General features: G+C 41.4%; 1 long non-coding RNA gene across 1 annotated transcript in view; it reads right to left on the bottom strand.

Moving 5' to 3' along the window:
* Positions 1 to 6793: 6793 nt before the first annotated feature.
* Positions 6794 to 20307, bottom strand: part of LOC140730073 (uncharacterized) — a 100862-nt gene continuing 87348 nt past the window's right edge. Inside the window, exons 2-3 of the long non-coding RNA XR_012099515.1 lie at positions 10906 to 10988; positions 6794 to 7070 (exon numbers count right to left, since the gene is read on the bottom strand). This is a non-coding gene — a long non-coding RNA (uncharacterized lncRNA). The remainder of the gene's footprint in view (positions 7071 to 10905; positions 10989 to 20307) is intronic.

Here is a 20307-nt window from a genome sequence, read left to right on the forward strand (position 1 = left end):
TAGAGAGAAATGGATCAAATGCAGGAGAAATGGGACAGCCTTAGAAGGGAATCTTCATTGTTGTGGACCACCTGGGCTGAAGACTCCATTTCCATGCCGTATGAATCTGTGGCCCCATCCAGGCCATGCTCGTTGCTCACTGCTGCCATCAGGGGGAAAGTCCAGGAACCTCAGGACCCGCACCGCCAGGTTTCAGAACAGCTATTACCCATCAACCCACAGGCTCTTGAACCAGTGTGGATAACTTCACTCAACTTCATTTTCCCCATCACTGTCATGTTCCCACAACCTGTAGACTCGCTTTCAAGGATTCTTCCTCTCATGTTCTTGATATTTATTACTTATTTTTTATTATTATTATTATTATTATTAGTAGTAGTATTATTTCCTTTTTTCTTTGTTTTTGTATTTGCACAGCTTGTTGGCTTTTGCACACTGGCTGCTTGTCCGTCCTGTTGGGTGCAGTCTTTCATTGATTCTATTGTGTTTCTTATTTACTTGTAAGACCCGCATGCACATAAACTTGAAGGATTCCCAGATAAAGCTGATACTGCACAACACAGTGGTTATTGTGGGTAGGGCAGGAAGAACTGAGGCCAGCTTCCTGAATCATAGCAGTCGTGAATATTTGTCCTTCAAGACTGAAGTGCAAAAATCCTGTATTTTGAAGCAAATGTGTTTATTTTCAAATGCCTGAGGTATTTTCTTTCTAATTTAAAGGACAAATGTCAGGAATGTGATCAATGTTTAAAGTTCAAAGTAAATTTATTATCAAAGTACATATATATCACCGTATACAATCTTGACATTCATTTTCTTGTGGGCATACTCAATAAATCCATAATAGAATAATAACCACAATAGAATCAATGAAAGACCGCACCAAACTTGGGCATTCAATCAGTATGCCCAGACCACATTTGGCTATCCCTCTCCTTCCTGCATACAGGCAAAGGCTGAAGGGCAAAACTCCAAAGATTAGGGCACAAAGAGGTGTTAATGGCAGATACCCATTCTTATTACATTTTCCTTTTCTTAGTACACTTAATTATTATCATTTTGTTGGCCAGAAGAAAGTACAGTCGACAAATTAGTGAATTCGAATAAATCAAGGATAGTGGAGGTTGACAAAAAGAACTACAGTCTCCAATTAACGGATTCGATGAATCAAGGACAAGGGAAGCAGACAAACCAATTGTCTTTGTTTCCCTCCATTTTGTGAACTCTGTTCTGATTCTTGCTCTGGAAGAATCTGGACTCTGGACCTTGTTGTGGCCTTACTCCTCTGCACAAAAAACCTTCCTTAATCAGCCCTGCATACAGTGCTGATTGCCATTTTAGTCCTAGCAAGCCCACCTTCATATACCTTGGATTCATGTTCTCTGCAGTCACATATAAAATGTATTTCACCAGTTATCTGTACAATTATAGCTTTTAACTCTCCTCATTTATTTATTGTTATTATTATTTGTTTCTTTTTTGGAGTTTAGTTTGTCTTCTTTTGCACATTGGATGTCAGTCTTCCTAGTTTTTCTATGATTCTAGTGAATTTCTTTGTTCTACTGTGAATGCCTCCAGGAAAATGAATCTCAGAGTAGTATATGGTGTCATATATGTACCTTGATAATAAATTTACTTTGAACTTTGAACTTATCTGATGTGGCATATAATTTATGGTGCAACAAGTTGCAAAATCACTTCTGTCTTTTAATCATGTAATTGTGACCCAACATATATAAACATCTTGAAACTTGCAACTGAATGAGTAAACCTTCACAACCTCCATTAGCTCTTTCAATTTTGTGTACCAGTTGTGGATGGCATCAGGAAAATGGCAGGTAGGAAAGGTGGCTGAGGGGGAGAGCCAAAGGAAGGTGGAGAGATCACAATAGATAATATCAGTCTTGAACTTGAAGAAATGCTTGAGTTTTCCACACTAGATATCAGAGGTATCAGCAAAGGGTAATGAAGTAAGTCAAGAACTTGTTTTTTGCAATAATTGTTAGGTGAAAATCAGATTTTAAAAAATTGCAGTTTTGTTTTTCATGAGAATCTGACAAGATCCTCCCAAATTTGGCTTAGACTCTATCCTGTTGTCAGTGGGAGTAATGCTGGGTCTGCTCTTTATTACAGTTCAACCTTTCAGGAAGAACATGCTCAATATCTTTCACTTTAAACTATTCTGTTTTCTTATTAATGTATTTGAATATGGTGGATGCATCAGTCATTAATCTCTTCGTGTGATGTTATGTTCAATTGGTTCTACTCAGGCATTCTCACGAGTTGAGGTTACCCTTCTGCAAGTGACAATTTCTGAAGCAATCTAACAGCTGCATAAATGCATGCCTCCGTATCTACACACTAACAAAATATCAGGCACGTAACAGCGGTTTATGCTTATGGGTGGCACGGTACTGTAGTCGTTAGTGTACTTCTATTAGAACACCAGAGATCACCAACCAGGGTTCAATTCCTGCTGCTGTCTGGAAGGAGTTTGTTCATTTTCCTAAGACCGCACAGTTTTGGAAGTCAGTCTTTTCGACAATTTCTAAAGCACTCAGAATCAATTTACAACCTAATAAATTGACTGTGCTTTTTGGAATAATTCCTCAAAATATCCATGGTATTTCTGTGTCTGACCAACATGTTATTGTGTTTGTTACACTGATAGCTAGCAAGGCCATCTTGTTGAAATGGAAGGATATATCAGCTCCTACTTTGCCACAATGGTTCTCTCAAGTGATGCTGTGTCTTAGCCTGGAGAAAATTAGAAGTTGAACCTTTGAACCTTTATTTGATTTTGAGAAGAGGTGGGGCTCATTTACTCGTTATTATCATTTCAGTTAACTGATAGATCTCCTCCACGATCTAAATGTAATTTTTTTTTATATATCTTTTTTTCTTGTTGGCGGTTTGATGTTTACTTTTGGAAGCTTTCTGTGTGACGCATGGCTCCAGGGTTGTACCTCCAATGGGTTTCTTTTTTTCCCCCTCACTTTTCATACTTAGTAGAGGTTTTTATTATTCACAAAATTTTCAATCCTTAAGATAATTTCCTCTTTTATGAGGCATTGTAAGTGTCATTACTTCGATGTACTTGTGCTATTTTTGAATAATAGTAATAATAATAAAAAGATTTGAAAAGGCCGCATAGGTTTCTTCTGGGTGCTCTGGTTTCCTCCCACATTCTGAAGATGTACGGGTGAGTTGTGGGCATGTTATGTTGGTGCCAGGAGTGCAATGACACTTATGGGCTGCCCAGCACAATCCTTGCTGATTTGATTTGATGCAAATGATGCAGTTCACTGTATGGTTCGATGTACGTGACGAATAAAGCTGATCTTTCTCATTCTAAATTAATTGGTCAACTATTGAGTTTCATAGTTGATAATTGTTAAAATCAGGAATATCAGGAACCTAATACATGTTGGGAAGTTCTTGGCCCTGACAAACTTTAATATTTTAATATAATGTAAAGCAATATGTAATATTTTAAAATGAGTAAATTATGCCGAGTCAGACAGTCCTTGAAAAATAATAACATACATGCCAATCGTACATTCCTCCCACACAAAACAGCTAAGTTCTAGGCCCAATTTTGGAGACTCCCAGATTTCTATTCAATAGAAAAAAAAATGACCTGAAATGTTAGTTCTCACTAAATAACAAGACATTATTTTTCAAATGCCTTTCACTGCATTCATCAAACATAGAAAATGTCTTCAAACTATGTGATTGGTCTATGTGGCTCTGGTGAAATGTGAAGATAAAAAATATTTTTGGAATGGAATAAGAATGGTTATTTTACCTTAAGTATTCAGAGTGAGTGTACATCTAGCTAGAAATATGAATCTAATGTATTATACTAAAAGTTAATAGACGAGGCATAATTTTAATAAGTATCAAAGAACATACAACCAAAACTAGTAATTAAAAAATGTGACAGCAATGAGTTCTTGCTTTAAGTTACTCTGACTTCTTGAGCACAAAATATTTTCACAAACTATTTGACTTTTCAATAAAAGGAATGTAAGTTTTAAGAGCCATCAATAATATTGAGTCTTGCAAAAAGTATTTGCTTTGGGCAGTATTGGAAGGCAATGTGAAAAAACTAGACAAACTGAAATGACCAGTTGATTTATTATCATCCATGTATGTAGAATGGCTATCATTTGTACTTCAGCCTCTTTCTGGACTTACGTGAACACACTTTTATTTCAAAATGTAAGGCAGGGGTGGCCAAACTTTTATATTCCATGCATCAATTTTTTCACGCACGAGTACAGATGCGCCAAACAACTCATTTATGTATTTACATTTATTTACCCCCATTCAATTCTTGTAAAAATATGTTAATATAGACATATTTAGCATTTTACATGATATATTGATTTAATATAAAAACAAGATAAACATTACTTACCTTAATGAGACTCCTAACAAATATATTTTGTCTTCGTTTGATTTCTTCCTTTTTCTTAATCACATATTCTTTCTGTAACTCAGACCCAAGCACTAGCTTCAGTTTTCCTTCTGTTTCAGTCTGATGTGTTTTATAGTGTCTATTAAGATCATGTCTTCTATTATGTGAGAAAGTGTTTTCACAAACAATGCACAACGGTTTTCCTGACAGACCTGCTATAAATAAGAACTCATTTTCCCACTGTTCATTGAATTCATGCTTACTATCACTTTCTGCTTTTTTTTTGCACTGTGATGGGTAACTGAATGTAAAAACAAGGCTTAATTTTCGAAAAAGTACAAAACTGCAAATGTTCACAAAGGACGAACAAAGCAGAACTCTGTAGTGCACAAGTGTTAATTGTAAACTGGCAAAATCCTGCGACGTACTGCTGTTGCAGACGCCTGGCGCCTCGGGATCAAACAAGTATCAAACGTGTATTGAACAGTTATGGAACGACTGCAGAACAAAAGTCCTTCTTTCCTAGTTTGACTCATTGAACATTTTTTAAAATTGAAAACAGATTAATGTGAAAGATAACATTTACCAAAAGATGTGCATGAAATAATGAAATCGCTAAAAATAATTGCTAAGTTTTAGATTTATTCTCAGTAAAACCCATTTCTAGCTCTAAGCTACCTGAATTCCTGTTACAGATTCTTTTTTCTACAAAGTGGTTTTTGGTTAATACTTTTTGCATGAGTAGGCTTACTTTTTTATTATTATCACTGGGGTGCAATGCGCCACTTCTAATCATCCAATGTGGTACTTCTGGCGCATGCGCCATAGGTTGGCCATCCCTGATGTAAGCAATTACATTTCACACCTGAAGTAGGATGGTTTTAAATTCAGACCATTGGGAGCAAATGTGGTGAGCTCCTGTGCTTTTACACCCAGCTGACTTCCATCTTAAGACCATAAGATATAGGAGCAGAAGTAGGCCATTTGGCCCATCAAGTCTGCTCTGCCATTCAATCATGGGATGATCCAATTCTTCCAGTCATCCGAATTCCCCTGCCTTCTCCCCATACTCTTTGGTAACCTGGCTAATCAAGAACCTATCTATCTCTGCCTTAAATGCACTGAATGACTTGGCCTCCACAGCTGCTCGTGGCAATAAATTCCATGGATTTACCACCCTCTTACTAAAGTAATTTCTCCGCATCTCTGTTCTAAATGGACATCGTTCAATCCTGAAGTTGTGCCCTCTTGTCCTAGACTCCCCTATCATGGGAAATAACTTTGCCATTTCTTAATTATTCTTCTGATCCATTTACATCTTGATCATTTATAGGTCATGATTTAAAGCTGTTTCCCAGTTCGATGGGTTTTCTACATTCCTACAGTTCTGATCAAAAAGCTCCAAAATCTGGCCCTCTATACCTCTCTTTGCAACTGGATCCTCGACTTCCTAACCGGAGGACCATAATCTGTGTGGATTAGAAATATCATCTCCACCTCGTTGACAATCAACAGTGGTGCACCACAGGGATGTGTGCTTAACCCACAGTTCTGCTCTCTACACCATTGTCTGTGTGGCTAAGCACAGCTCAAATGTCATCTATAAATTTACTGACTATGCAACTATTGTTGACGGAATTTCAGATGGTGACAAGAGGGCCTACAGGAGTGAGATGTATCAACTAGTTGAGTGGTGACATAACAACAATTTTACACTCAACATCAGTAAGACCAAAGAACTGATTGTGGGTTTCAGAAAGGGTAAGACAAGGGAATACATGACAGTCCTCTTATAAGGATCAGAAGTGGAAAGAGTGAGCAATTTCACATTCCCGAGTGTCAATATCTCTGAGATCTATCCTGGGCCCTTCATAACAATGCAGCTAGAAAGAAGGCACAAGAGCAGCTATATTTCATTAGGAGTTTGAAGAAATTTGATATGTTACCAAAGACACTTCTAAATTTCCACAGATCTACCAAGATGAGCATTTTAACTAGCCGCATCACTGTCTGGGTTGGTGGGGGGTGGGGGTGGGGGGGGGGGTGGTGGGGGTGCACTATTGCACATGATTAAAATAAGCTGCAGAGAGTTATAAACTTAGTCATCTTCATCATGGACATTAGCCTTCATAGAATCCAGGACTATTCCAAGGACCGATGCCTTAAAAAGATAGCACTCATCATTATGGATCCTCATCACCCAGGTCATGCCTTGTTCTCGTTGCTACCATCTGGAAGGAGGTACAGAAGTCTGAAGTCACACACTCAATGATACAGGGACAGCTTCTTCCCATCTGCCATCCAATTTTTGAATGGACATTGAATTCATGAACAATACTTCACTAGTTTTTTATTTTATTTTTTGCACTACTTATTTACTGTACTTACAGTGATTCACATTTTTTCTTTATTTTCTATTCTTTGCTACTAGGACAACAAATTTCGTAATGTATGCCAGTGATATTAAACCTGATTCTGTTGCAAGGACGTGGCTGGGGACAAACCCAGGTGCAGGACACAGGCACTGAGACAGAGTCATTAGGTGTTAGCACCACTGCGAACGGAGAGCCGGTATCCAGGAGAGTCTTTATACAGAGACAAGGTTCACGTATAGAATCCAGGAGACGATGCAGGAGAACTGTCAATCCTAAATAACCATGAAACAAGGTTACTCATACAAGAGTTGACCAATGAACTGGCAGTTTCTTGTTGTGATTCTAGGGTTTTTATCCTGCATTTACTGAGGGGAAGCAGGTGTGTGTAATTTGCTGAATTGGGAACGAATGGAAATCAGGCAAGGAGATTTAAGGCTCAGTTAAAGAGCTAATGGGGAATTGCGGGATGGGACCATGACAGATTCTGATTCTAGTGTGCATTTTCCTCCTGTTTCTCTCATACACCTCTTAACTCAAATTTTTGGCATTTCTTCAGTCCATTCTCTGATGCCTCATCTCGATTCCTCTGCTTGTCCACCCTACTACACCCTCCTTGCAGTAGCAAAGAATTGATCCAAAATCAAAACAAAACAATTGCTGCCAGCCCGTGACCCCGAGGAGTTGTTCTAGTTGTGTGACATGCTCACAGCTCTAATGTTTGCTCCAAAAAGATTCCAATTCACTATTCTGAACCTTTGTCAGCAATTAGCAAACATACAATTAAGTATTGTTGAGCGCTAGCTCGGCGGTCAACAAAGATATGACCTTTGCGGTCCCAAGCTACAAACTGCCCCAAAATAAGCATGAATACATCTTACCCCCTTCACTTTTAACACTTATTCACTGCTAAGACCAGTTACCACAATACACGTAATAAATGCGTAGCCAGAACACTCCTGATCTGAATCTTGTGTTTCCTCCATCCCAAGAGGTTTACTTACTTGCTTACCCACTGTCACTAAAGTTGGTATTTCCTTTATCTTTCATTTGTGATATCCTTTCCTCCTAAGGAGTACGAAGAGTTTACGGGGCTTTGCTATCAGAGGTAAAGCACCTGCCCAGAATTAAATTATGGCAGAGGTCAGGCAGTACATATGTGATCCTGTTCTTCTTAACTTCCTTTGGAATTATCTATCTTGAACAGCTATGGAAGCTCTCTCTGATGCTATCAAAACAGAAATGGGTACATTTCTGGGCGTTAATGGAATGAACAGATACAAACACAAGATATTCTGCAGTTGCTGGAAATCCAGAGTAACACAGACAAAATGCTGGGAGAACACAGCATCTATGGAAAGGACTAAACAGTTTTGAGACCCTTCATCAGGACAAATGTTATGCTGGTAAGTGGCGCTGAAGTGGAAGATCAGACATGATCCTGATGAATGGCTTACTCCTGTTCCTAGTTATTTCTATCGTATTAATACAAAACATCAGTTTCATGTGTTAAGCCAATGAAATAAAACATCTCTGCTAAAGTGTGGCATTCAGTAAGCCTTTGAAAATCTTTTGGAAACAAGCCAGAAAATGAAGTTACATTTCTTTTCTAATATGCAATTTTACTTTTCCTTAGTTTGAAAGTATATTAGTAGTGTGGGTGACGGGGTGGAGATACATCTCAACCAACAAAGGTGCAAGGGGCTCCTTGCCTCTGCCACCCTTGGCCAAGGTGTAGCACCTGCTTAGCCTCCACCCTCCACAAAAGTCAGCATGGCTTTGTGCATGTTAGGTCATGTTTAACCAATCTATTAGTTTTTCGAGGAAGTTACCAGAAATTGGATGAAGGGAAGGCAGTGGATGTTGTATACAGGGACTTCAGTAAGGCCTTTGACAAAGTCCCGCATGGGAGGTTAGTTAGGAAGATCCAGTCGCTAGGTGTACATGTAGAGGTAGTAAATTGGATTAGACATTGGCTCAATGGGAGGAGCCAGAGAGTGGTAGTGGAGGATTGCTACTCTGAGTGGAGGCCTGTGACTAGTGGTGTGCCACAGGGATCAGTGCTGGGTCCATTGTTATTTGTCATCTATATCAATGATCTGGATGATAATGTGGCAAATTGGATCAGCAAATTTGCTGATGATACAAAGATTGGAGGTGTAGTGGACAGTGAGGAAGATTTTCAAAGCTTGCAGAGGGATTTGGACCAGTTGGAGGAATGGGCTGAAAAATGGCAGATGGAGTTTAATGCGGACAAGTGTGAGGTATTGCACTTCGGAAGGTCAAACCAAGGTAGAACATACAAGGTAAATGGTAGGACACTGAGGAGGGCAGTCGAACAGAGGGATCTGGGAGTACAGATACATAATTCCCTATAAGTGGTGTCACAGGTGGATAGGATCATAAAGAGAGCTTTTGGTACATTGGCCTTTATAAATCAAAGTATAGAGTATAAGAGTTGGAATGTAATGGTGAGGTTGTATAGGACATTGGTGAGATCGAATTTGGAGTATTGTGTGCAGTTTTGGTCACTTAATTACAGGAAGGATATTAATAAGGTTGAAAGAGTGCAGAGAAGGTTTACAAGGATGTTGCCGGGTCTTGAGAAACTGAGTTACAGAGAAAGGTTGAATAGGTTAGGACTTTATTCCCTGGAGCGTAGGAGAATGAGGGGAGATTTGATAGAGGTGTATAAAATTATGATGGGTACAGATAGAGTGAATACAAACAGGCTTTTTCCACTGAGGCCAGGGGAGAAAAAAACCCAGAGGTCATGGGTTAAGGGTGAAGGGGGAAAGTTTAAAGGGAACATTGGGGGGGCTTCTTCACGCAGAGAGTGGTGGGAGGGTGGAGTGAACTGCCAGATGAAGTGGTGAATGTGGGCTCACTTTTGACATTTAAGAAAAACTTGGACAGGTATATGGATGAGAAGGGTTTGAAGGGATATGGCCCAGGTGCAGGTCAGTGGGACTAGGCAGAAAAATGGTTCAGCACAGCCAAGAAGGGCCAAAAGGCCTGTTTCTGTGCTGTAATGTTCTATGGTTCTAATCCTCTGGCACCATCCCCATTTCTAATGACATTTGAAATATTTCTGTCAGAGCCCCTGCTATTTCTACACTAACTTACCTCAAGGTCCTAGGGAATATCCTGTCAGGATCCAGAGACTTATCCACCTTTATATTCTTTAAAAGCGCCAGTACTTCCTCTTCTTTAATCATCATGGTTTCTATAACTACCCTACTTGTTTCCCTTACCTTACACAATTCAATATCCTTCTCCTTAGTGAATACCGAAGAAAAGAAATTGTTCAAAATCTCCCCACCTCTTTTGGCTCCACACATTGTTGTCCACTCTGATTCTCTAAGGGACCAATTTCATCCTTCACTATCCTTTTGTTATTAATATAACTGTAGAAACCCTTTGGATTTATTTTCACCTTATTTCCAAAGCAACCTCATATCTTCTTTTAGCTTTTCTAATTTCTTGCTTAAGATTCTTTTTACATTCTTTATATTTCTCGAGCACCTCATTTACTCCATGCTGCCTATATTTATTGTAGATATCTCTCTTCTTCCAAACCAAGTTTCCAATATCCCTTGAAAACCATGGCTCTCTCAAACTTTTAACCTTTCCTTTCAACCTATCAGGAACATAAAGATTCTGTACCCTCAAAATTTCACCTTTAAATAACCTCCATTTCTCTATTACATCCTTGCCATAAAACAAATTGTCTCAATCCACTCCTTCTAAATCCTTTCGCATCTCCTCAAAGTTAGCCTTTCTCCAATCAAAAATCTCAACCCTGGGTCCAGTCCTATCTATTTAAGAAAAGCCAATTTATTTCCCTGCGTCTCAGAGAAAAGATAACATTAAATTCATGCAGTCAAATATAGTCGCATTTTTTTGAATCCTTGATCAAATTTGTATCCATTTCACTGAATTTATAACCTGTTATCTGTATCTGCAACAGCATTTTGTAAATTCTGCCTAACTCAAAAAGTAGGTTAATTGTGCTGGGCCATAAAGTATTGAGCATGAAGAGATGGTAGCGACAGAATAGAGATTTGACTCTTATTTCCAAGAGATAAACCCTTGAAAGTAAATACTCACATCAAAGTTCGAAGTTCAAAGTACATCATTTATCAAAGTATGTATACCATATACAACCCTGAGATTGATCTTCATGCAGGCAGCTACAAAATAAAGAAACACAATAGAATCCAACATAAAAGCCACACAACAAAATCCGTCAAATATCCAATCTGCAAAAAAAAGAATAAATCATGCATACAATTAAAAAAGTAAATGAATAATACACAGAACATGAATGGCAGAGTCGTTGAAAATGAAATTACAGTCACAGCCCCCTACAACTTAGTGCTGGTTATGTGCCCTTCAATTTTCCTTTGAGTATTTTGCTTCTCCCATATGATAACATAATGAGCAGCCCATCAACCATCTGTGCAATGTGGGGGTAAGTAGAACACCTGGATTTCCACATGGTCATGATGAGATGCACGTACAGTAGCTCAGTGGTTAGTGCAACCATGTTGCAGTGTCAGTGATCACCAATAGGTGTTCGATTCCCGCTTTGTCTATATAGCATTTGTACCAAGTTAGCCAACAAAACACACAGTTAGTTGTGTCATGACCTCAGCCCCCTCCTTCAAGAGAATCGCAAGATCGCTATTAATTCGGGTCTTGGACCCAGGAAATGAGAGACAATGCCACGGAGTTGACCATTGTTCTAAGAGGCACCTGTGTGAATTGCAACTCTATAGTACGTGCCAGATATCAGGGACATGGACACCCTCGGGTAATGTGGTGTGGGGATGGCCTCACCCTACCTTGATTGACATTTACAAATCTGCCAGCCATGATAAAAAGGAGACTGCTGGAGGTGGTACTCCAGCGACGCACTAGACGGACACCATCGCTCATTCCTCTCGTAATAACGGGAAGCTGCTCGGAAGCCACGTGTGATTCGGATCCCCTAGCTAGGGAATCGAGTGGCTAATAACCCCGAAAAGGAGTTTGGACTGACAACGAGGAACTCCCGTTCTCGATCTCGATCTCAAGCTTTGGCAAGTTTATTTTCTCTCTCCAACCCGTGAACACGCAGCGGTCCCTCAAGCGGCAAAAAGCCTCCATGAACTGGCGAGACTTTTATATTTCAATTGGACAAATCGTTTAACCCCTAGACAACGATAGAGCTCATTTTTGATTGATTATTACTACACCTATGCTTTAGATTGAGTTTTGACGATGTATATGATCCGAATGTTTTGTATTAACCATACGTTTGTGCCCCTTTATAAATAAAACGTTTGAAAATAGTAGCACCAGGCTCAGCGGACCCATCTATCTTTGCTGGTCAATTACCCGGTTACTGGGGAACGTAACAAGTGGGTTGCTCGTCCCGGATTTGAAACCAAAAGGGGAGGGTCAGTGAATTGGGCTGTAAGTCCAAACTTAAATCTGGTTACGCAGGTAGCCAGACAGGAAACCAGCAAAGATGGATGTGGGTGAATTTATGAGAAATCCGACTGTAGAGGCGCTAGGGACGGCTACCAAATCAGACTTGGTAAATCTGGCAAAGGGGTTAGGCCTCGCAGAGGTCATCAATGAAAAAGCAGGAAGTGCGAGGGGTCATAAATCAGTATTACATTGAAAAGGAGGTGTTTGCAGCTGAGGATTTGGAAAATATCCCCGAAAAGAGATTAGCGAGTGGGACAGATCAGGTAGAGTTGGAGAAAGTAAGGTTGGACCATGATCTTAAAGTAAAGCAGCTAGAAGCAGCTGAAAAGGAAAAGGTTGAGGAATGAGCTGAAAAGGAAAAGGCTGAGGAATGAGCTGAAAAGGAAAAGGCTGAGGAAAGGGAGCAGGTGTTCAAACTAAAGGAATTAGAGATGAAACGGGGTCATGAGCTCCAGCTAAAGCAGCTAGAAGCAGAAGCAGAAGAGAAAGAGAAACAAAGGAGCAATGAATTGGAGCTGGACAGGTGAAAGCAAGAGCGAAGAGCTCAAGGGCAAGAGAGAGAGGAGGGGTTTGATGTTAGTCGGGCGTTGAGGGTGGTCCCCCCCTTCGAGGAGATGGATGTTGATAGTTATTTCTTGCTTTTTGAAAAGGTGGCAGTGAATCAGAAGTGGCCCCGAGAGCAGTGGGTGGCGTTGTTACAAAGTGTGTTACGAGGGAAAGCACAGCGGGTATATGCCGCATTGCCCCCAGAAGGGGAAGGGAATTATGATCAAGTAAAGGAGGCCATTCTCCGAGGTTACGAGTTAGTAACTGAGGCGTATAGACAAAGGTTCCGAAATTTAAGGAAAGGGTGGAATCAAACGTATACCGAGCTAGCCCACGAGAAGGGTGTGCTCTTGGACCGTTGGTGCACCGCAGAAAAGGTGGCCGAGAATTATGGGCGTCTCAGGGAGTTATTTTTGATTGAGGAATTTAAAGGTTGTGTTCCGGAAGAGATCCGAATGTATTTAAATGAGAGGACGAATCAGTCCATCTCAGAAATTGCTAGGTTCGCAGATGAATATGCCCTAACCCACAAGACAAAGTTTTCCTTGCCAAAAAGTTACCAGAGAGACCGTGGGAACGGTAGAGAAAGTCCGCCGGCTGAGGCGGAGATCCCGCTGGGAGCTAGTGGTAAAATTGAGGAGGAGAGGCAAGACGGCAGGAGAAGTCCTGGCTTGACCTGTTTTAATTGCGGAAAGGTGGGTCATATTGCATCTAAATGCTTTGCTCCGAGAAAGGAACCAGAGAGGGGGAAAGCAGCGATCCCTATCGGGTGTGCAATGGTAATCAGACAATCGGCAAGAGGGTCCCAGGGGAGCAGAGAGCGCGAGGGGTCGGAGATTTATATGTCACACGGAACCGTGTCTGTGAGGAAGGGGGACCCGCCAATTCCCGTACGGATTTGGAGAGACACGGGGGCGGAGCTATCATTAATTAGCTGTAACGTATTACAATTCGGACCTCCGACGGGCAAGGTAGCCCTGAGAGGAATAGGAAAAGGGACAGAAAGGGTGTCTTTGCGTAGGGTCATTTTGGATTGTGAGCTGGTGTATGGATCAGTTGAAATGGGGGGGCCATCAGAATTCCCGAGAACTGACGTGGATGACCTCCTTGGAAATGATTTAGCAGGAGGAAAAGTTTGGTCGGCCATGACTATGACCCGCCGACCGGTGCGTGTTGAGGCCCCGCCCATAGAGTCCCCGAGCTATCCCGCATGCGCGGACACTCGCAGCCTGTCGAGAGCGGCAGCTGAGAAAGCGAGCAGTTTAAAATTGGCTCAGACGTTTTTACCGACCCTGTGCTACGAGGGTTTCGAGGGCGGTAGAATGAGGAATAGTAACGTAAAAGGAGGTAAGGGAGAGAAGGTAGATCCTCCCTTAGTGAAGAGAAAGGTCCTAGAGGTAGGAAATAAAGATGAGAAACAGATAAAGCTGTTAAAATGTCCAGGGTTGGACATGGATGATCTGTCTGGTTTGGCAGGACTGTTTGAAGAAGTTGAAAATTCTAAAGGTGTTCCCGATAATGAAATGAGGGCAGTCCTAGATGAAAAGGATGCCATTACCTTGAAGAAGTCTGCTGGGTTGGCAGATGGGGTTGTTTCAGCCTGCGGGGTTGAGTTTACTCCGGAAGTGAGTTGCCCAGAGAGTAACTGGGAGGATCAGGGGAATTTAGAATTTGAAAAGGGTACGGGTATTGAAAGCCTGGAAGAGGCCAATGTCCCGTTTGAGTGTGTCCAAGATGGGGATGCACGTGGTCCTGAACCTAGTCACGGAGCTCAGAAGAAGTCTGAGGTACTTGACTCGGCTGGACGAGACGGCCGTCCTTTTGGATCAGATAGACTTGGTTTGGGAAAGAAGGTGTCTGTGCTGAAGGGGGTGTTCAGAGTTAAGGTGGAGTTTGCGAATGGGGAGATAACTGTTGTTGTGGAGGAGAACGGAAAATCTGTAGTTCCCAAATCGAATGGGAAAAAGTTAAAGTCTAGATTGATGCCTGCGCATCGATTACAGGTTGATTTGGAATGTAAAGGGGCCTCACACGCTATTGTTATTTGAGAAAGCGCTGTGAGGAAGCCGAAATTTAAATGCGGCCGGAGAAAAAGGTTCGAACTAAAACACATCAGCCTGTATGGTCTTGACAAAAGGGTTAACTACCTGTGTAGCATTAAGGAATTGGGCGGATATTCCCATGATGGACTAGGTTGGGGACACGGAGTTAAGAGGATAACCCTCGAGGAAAGGAAAGGCGGGAGAGTACCTCGCCAAATTACTCAAGTTCCCCACGGGGGAACTCCCCGGGAAAGAGAAGAGGGTTAATAGAAATTGTCATTTTGAAACAGCGACGCCGGTTGTACGGGTTTGCGCCCAAGCCGGTGACTAATAAAGACAACCCCTTTGGAGACCTGCCGGTAAAATAACACGACCGTAACGATTAGTATTTGTATAAACTTTTGTAGATGCACCTAAGCTAAGATCACACCTCCTTAGTTGTGTTGCTGAAGAAAATAAATAAAAATAGGTGGTTATTGAGCTGAAGTTTGGTGCTACCAGACTTTAGTACGGTACGTGATGTTAAGATATTAAAGAAAGGGGCACTGTAATTGTTACCTGTTTAGATACTGACTGGAATGTATAACGGTAGTACTCTGTGAAGAGAAAAGCTTGTGTAGTATGTTAGAGTCCAAAGAAAAAAAGATCCTGTACCAACTTGTTTTTTAACCGCTGGTAAAAAAACTTTTAAGAGGGGAGGTGTCATGACCTCAGCCCCCTCCTTCAAGAGAATCGCAAGATCGCTATTAATTCGGGTCTTGGACCCAGGAAATGAGAGACAATGCCACGGAGTTGACCATTGTTCTAAGAGGCACCTGTGTGAATTGCAACTCTATAGTACGTGCCAGATATCAGGGACATGGACACCCTCGGGCAATGTGGTGTGGGGATGACCTCACCCTACCTTGATTGACATTTACAAATCTGCCAGCCATGATAAAAAGGAGACTGCTGGAGGTGGTACTCCAGCGACGCACTAGACGGACACCATCGTTCATTCCTCTCGTAATAACGGGAAGCTGCTCGGAAGACACGTGTGATTCGGATCCCCTAGCTAGGGAATCGAGTGGCTAATAACCCCGAAAAGGAGTTCGGACTGACAACGAGGAACTCCCGTTCTCGATCTCGATCTCAAGCTTTGGCAAGTTTATTTTCTCTCTCCAACCCATGAACACGCAGCGGTCCCTCAAGCGGCAAAAAGCCTCCATGAACTGGCGAGACTTTTATATTTCAATTGGACAAATCGTTTAACCCCTAGACAACGATAGAGCTCATTTTTGATTGATTATTACTACACCTATGCTTTAGATTGAGTTTTGACGATGTATATGATCCGAATGTTTTGTATTAACCATACGTTTGTGCCCCTTTATAAATAAAGCGTTTGAAAATAGTAGCACCAGGCTCAGCGGACCCATCTATCTTTGCTGGTCAATTACCCGGTTACTGGGGAACGTAACAGTTGAAACAGCTTCAGAGCCTGCAACAAGTCATGAAAGACGAGTGTTGAAGAATGAAGGCAAACAGTGCTATTATTGCACAATTCTATAGTCTTCCCAAGGTTCATAAAACAGGAACACCCCTATGCCCGATTGTATCATTACTGGATTCCCCCACTTACAACTTAGCATGGGAAATGTGGCATCGGCTTCAATATCTAATAGCAGGAAATGAATACTCAATAAATAATGTGCAACAGTTCTTGGACAAACTGGACAACGTTTGCATAGACGAGAACGAAACAATGATCTTGCTTGACGTCACTTCTATGTTCACCTTCTTTGATCTTAGCCTAACCAAAGAAACTCTAATAGAACTGCTCCCCAAAGAAAGGCCAAACAAAGGGAGATTAAATAAAGATAGCATATGCAAACTGGCAGAATTCTGCTTATGCTCCTACTTTGAATTTAACAGCATGCTTTACAAACAGCTGAAAGGGACACTAATGGATTTGCTCAGCTCTGGGTTCATAAGGAGCCCATCATGCAAAAGGCAGTGTTGCCAATTATAAATTCTAACATTTGGGTTCGTTACGTTGATGAAGCCTTTGTTATAGTAAACTGCAGCAAAATTGATAGAACTTATCAACGATGTATTCGATGATATTAAGTTCACAATGGAAACAGAGATTGAGGTGAAACTAACATTCTTGGATGTGTTTGTCAGTAGAAACACAGATGGCACTTTGGAAACTTCATAAGGGAACACATGCAGATTAGATCCTAAATTATCACAGCAGCCACCAAATGCACACAAGATGAGCTGTATCAAACCTCCCAAAAGTGCAGACTTGCTGCAGCACAGTGGAACTAAAGGATAAAGAGGAGAGACATCTCTTTGAAGTATTCACACTAAATGGATGCCCACAGAATTTCATATGAAGATGCCTATGAGGTTGACAACACACCAACCAAGAAGCGACCAAACGAGTTGCCTTCCAGGCATTTGAAATATTTTTGAAATGACAGCCCAACTGCTCCAAGAACATTGAATTCTATCATACATCAGCCAATAGCAGCATTGAGGAGAGTACTTGCAGGTCAAAAGAATGAACCAAGCTACTAGACAAGACCAATATGCTTTTAAAAATCCAATGCAGGGACTGCAGCAAACATTACATTGGCCAAACTGGGAGAAAACTATCCACAGGGATCCATGACAATCATCTAGCTGTATAATAGCATGACCAACTCTCCCTGGTCTCCACCCATGAAGATGAAGAGGAGCACAAATTCAGCTGGTACCTCAGTAAAAGTCTTGGCACAAGCCAACACACGGCTTGCAAAGGAATTCCTAGAGGCATGACTTTCTGCGAACAATTCTGTAAACAAACACATAGACCTCAATCCTATTTACAAGCCAATGCGGGCAAAAATTCCAAATTGTAATACACAAAGTTCACCACACAACCAATCAGCGATGAGATTTCCTCCCCACTTCACAGTCAAATTTCCAAAATTACATCCAATCAGCTGATCGAAAATTATATAAAGGCCAAGCATTTGGAGACACACCATAATCAACAGTGCCCTGACGATGTCTCCTCACATGGTTATAAAACGTTAGCCAGTAAATTGCCAAGATTAGAGAACTCAGCCCAACCATATCTTCAATAATTACGTAGTACAAACACAAAAACTACCATAATCTCAAAAATTCTGTTCAGAATTGATTTGGATTAGCACTGATTATTACAAAAATATTGTTCAGAAGTAAAGACAAGAATAATTTGTGTAGCTTCTAAAGTCTGTTCTAACTTTCAATAAGTTCAGGACTGACACCACTTGTCACTCTCTTGCTCAATGATTAAACCTGTGCAAGTTCCCTTAGTATTCACAAACATCTCTAAATTTCAGACATTAACTTGGGGGTGGCATGGTGCAATTGGTAGATTTGCTTCTTCACAGTTCTACTGATCTTGGTTCAATCCTAACCTCTGGTGCTGCCCATCTGGAGCTCATGACTGTGGGTTTCCATGAGTTTTCTGGTTTCCTCAACACTTCTGCATTTCATGGACTTGCATGTCAATTGCCTGCTGATTACCAGTATTTATCAGTTTCACACTTCGTAAAAAAAAATATGTGCAACAACCTAGAAATTGGATTAGAGGCTGCTGGTCCTCGAGTTGAGGGAATCCATTCACGCGACATGGCAGATTGTAACATCGAAACAGTGAGCTGTTTACTTTTCATCTCTCGCAGTGGCAGGAGTGATACCTCTGTACCCCTCGCGAGTGAGGGAAAGGAGATGACGAAGTGTGGGGTGGACAGTAGTTTTCGATGGACTCTAGATCATGGTCTCTGGGGGTTTTGTTATCGCTTGCGTGGTGGGAGGTGGGAGCTGATGCTTCCGGCTGGCTCAGATGGTGGGGGAAGGGTTGATACTTTTGCTGCTGTGTTTGCATAGGAGGAGTGCTTTGGGGCTCTAATGCTTTCTGTCATCCATTCCTTGGGTTTGTTTTCCTTTCTCTTTCATGGATGTCTGCAAAGAGTAAGGATTTCAGGTTGTATACTGTATACATTCTCTGATATTAAACCATTGAACCATTGAAAAAAAATGTGCCTGATATTTGTACATAAAATTTGCATAAGAAAACACTTTACTGATTATTTTACACACATTTCCTGCCTATTCGGAAGCTGAACCAGGGGTTTACTGCTGATTCAGTATAACCCTGGCATTGTTTGCATGTGCTAATAACGTGACTATGTAAGTTTCTCATCTTGTGATCAAACGTTTGTGATCTTTTATACTTGCTGCATGCTTGCAGATTTATCGAAGAGACACACACACACACACACACACACACACACACACACACACACACACACACACACACACACACACACACACACACACACACACACACACACACACACACACACACACACACACACACACACACACACACACACACACTCCATTACCATTAATACTATATTCTGCCATCATATTGGACCTACCAAAATGTACCACTTCACACTTATCTGGGTTGAATTCCAGCTGCCACTTCTCAGCCCTGTTTTGCATCCTATCGATGTCCCGCTGTAACCTCTGACAACCTTCCACACTGTCTACAACACCCCCAACCTTTGTGTCATCAGCAAATTTACTAACTCATCCCTCCATTTTCTTATCCAGGTCATTTATAAATATCACGAAGAGTAAGGGTCCCAGAACAGATCCCTGAGGCACTCCACTGGTCACCGACCTCCATGCAGAATATGACCCGTCTACAATAACTCTTTGCCTTCTGTGGGCAAGTCAGTTCTGGATCCACAAAGCAATGCTCCCTTGGATCCCATGACTCCTTACTTTCTCAATAAGCCTTGCATGGGGTACCTTGTCAAATGCCTTGCTGAAATCTATATATACAACATCTACTGCTCTTCCTTCATCAATGTGTTTAGTCACATCCTCAAAAAATTCAAATCAGGCTCGTAAGGCACGACCTGCCTTTGACAAAGCCATGCTGACTATTCCTAATGTTGCCTCTCCAAATATTCATAAATCCTGCCTCTCAGGATCTTCTCCATCAACTTAGCAACAACTGAAGTAAGACTCACTGATCCATAATTTTCTGGGCTATCTCTACCCCCTATCTTGAACAAGGGAACAACATTGGCAACCCTCCAATCCTCCAGAACCTCTCCCGTCCCCATTGATGATACAAAGATCATTGCCAGAGGCTCAGCAATCTCCTCTCTCATCTCCCACAGTAGCCTGGAGTGCATCTCAACCGGTCCCGGGATTTATTCAGCTTGAAGCTTTCCAAAAGCTCCAGCACATCCTCTTTCTTAATGTCTATATGCCCAAGCTTTTCAGTCTGCTGTGAGTCATCCCTACAATTGCCAAGATCCTTTTCCGTACTGAATACTGATGCAAAGTATTCATTAAGTACCTCTGCCATCTCTTCTGGTTCCATACACTCTTTTCCATTGTCACA

Source organism: Hemitrygon akajei, chromosome 1 (assembly GCF_048418815.1).
Source record: "Hemitrygon akajei chromosome 1, sHemAka1.3, whole genome shotgun sequence".
Lineage (NCBI taxonomy): Eukaryota > Metazoa > Chordata > Chondrichthyes > Myliobatiformes > Dasyatidae > Hemitrygon > Hemitrygon akajei.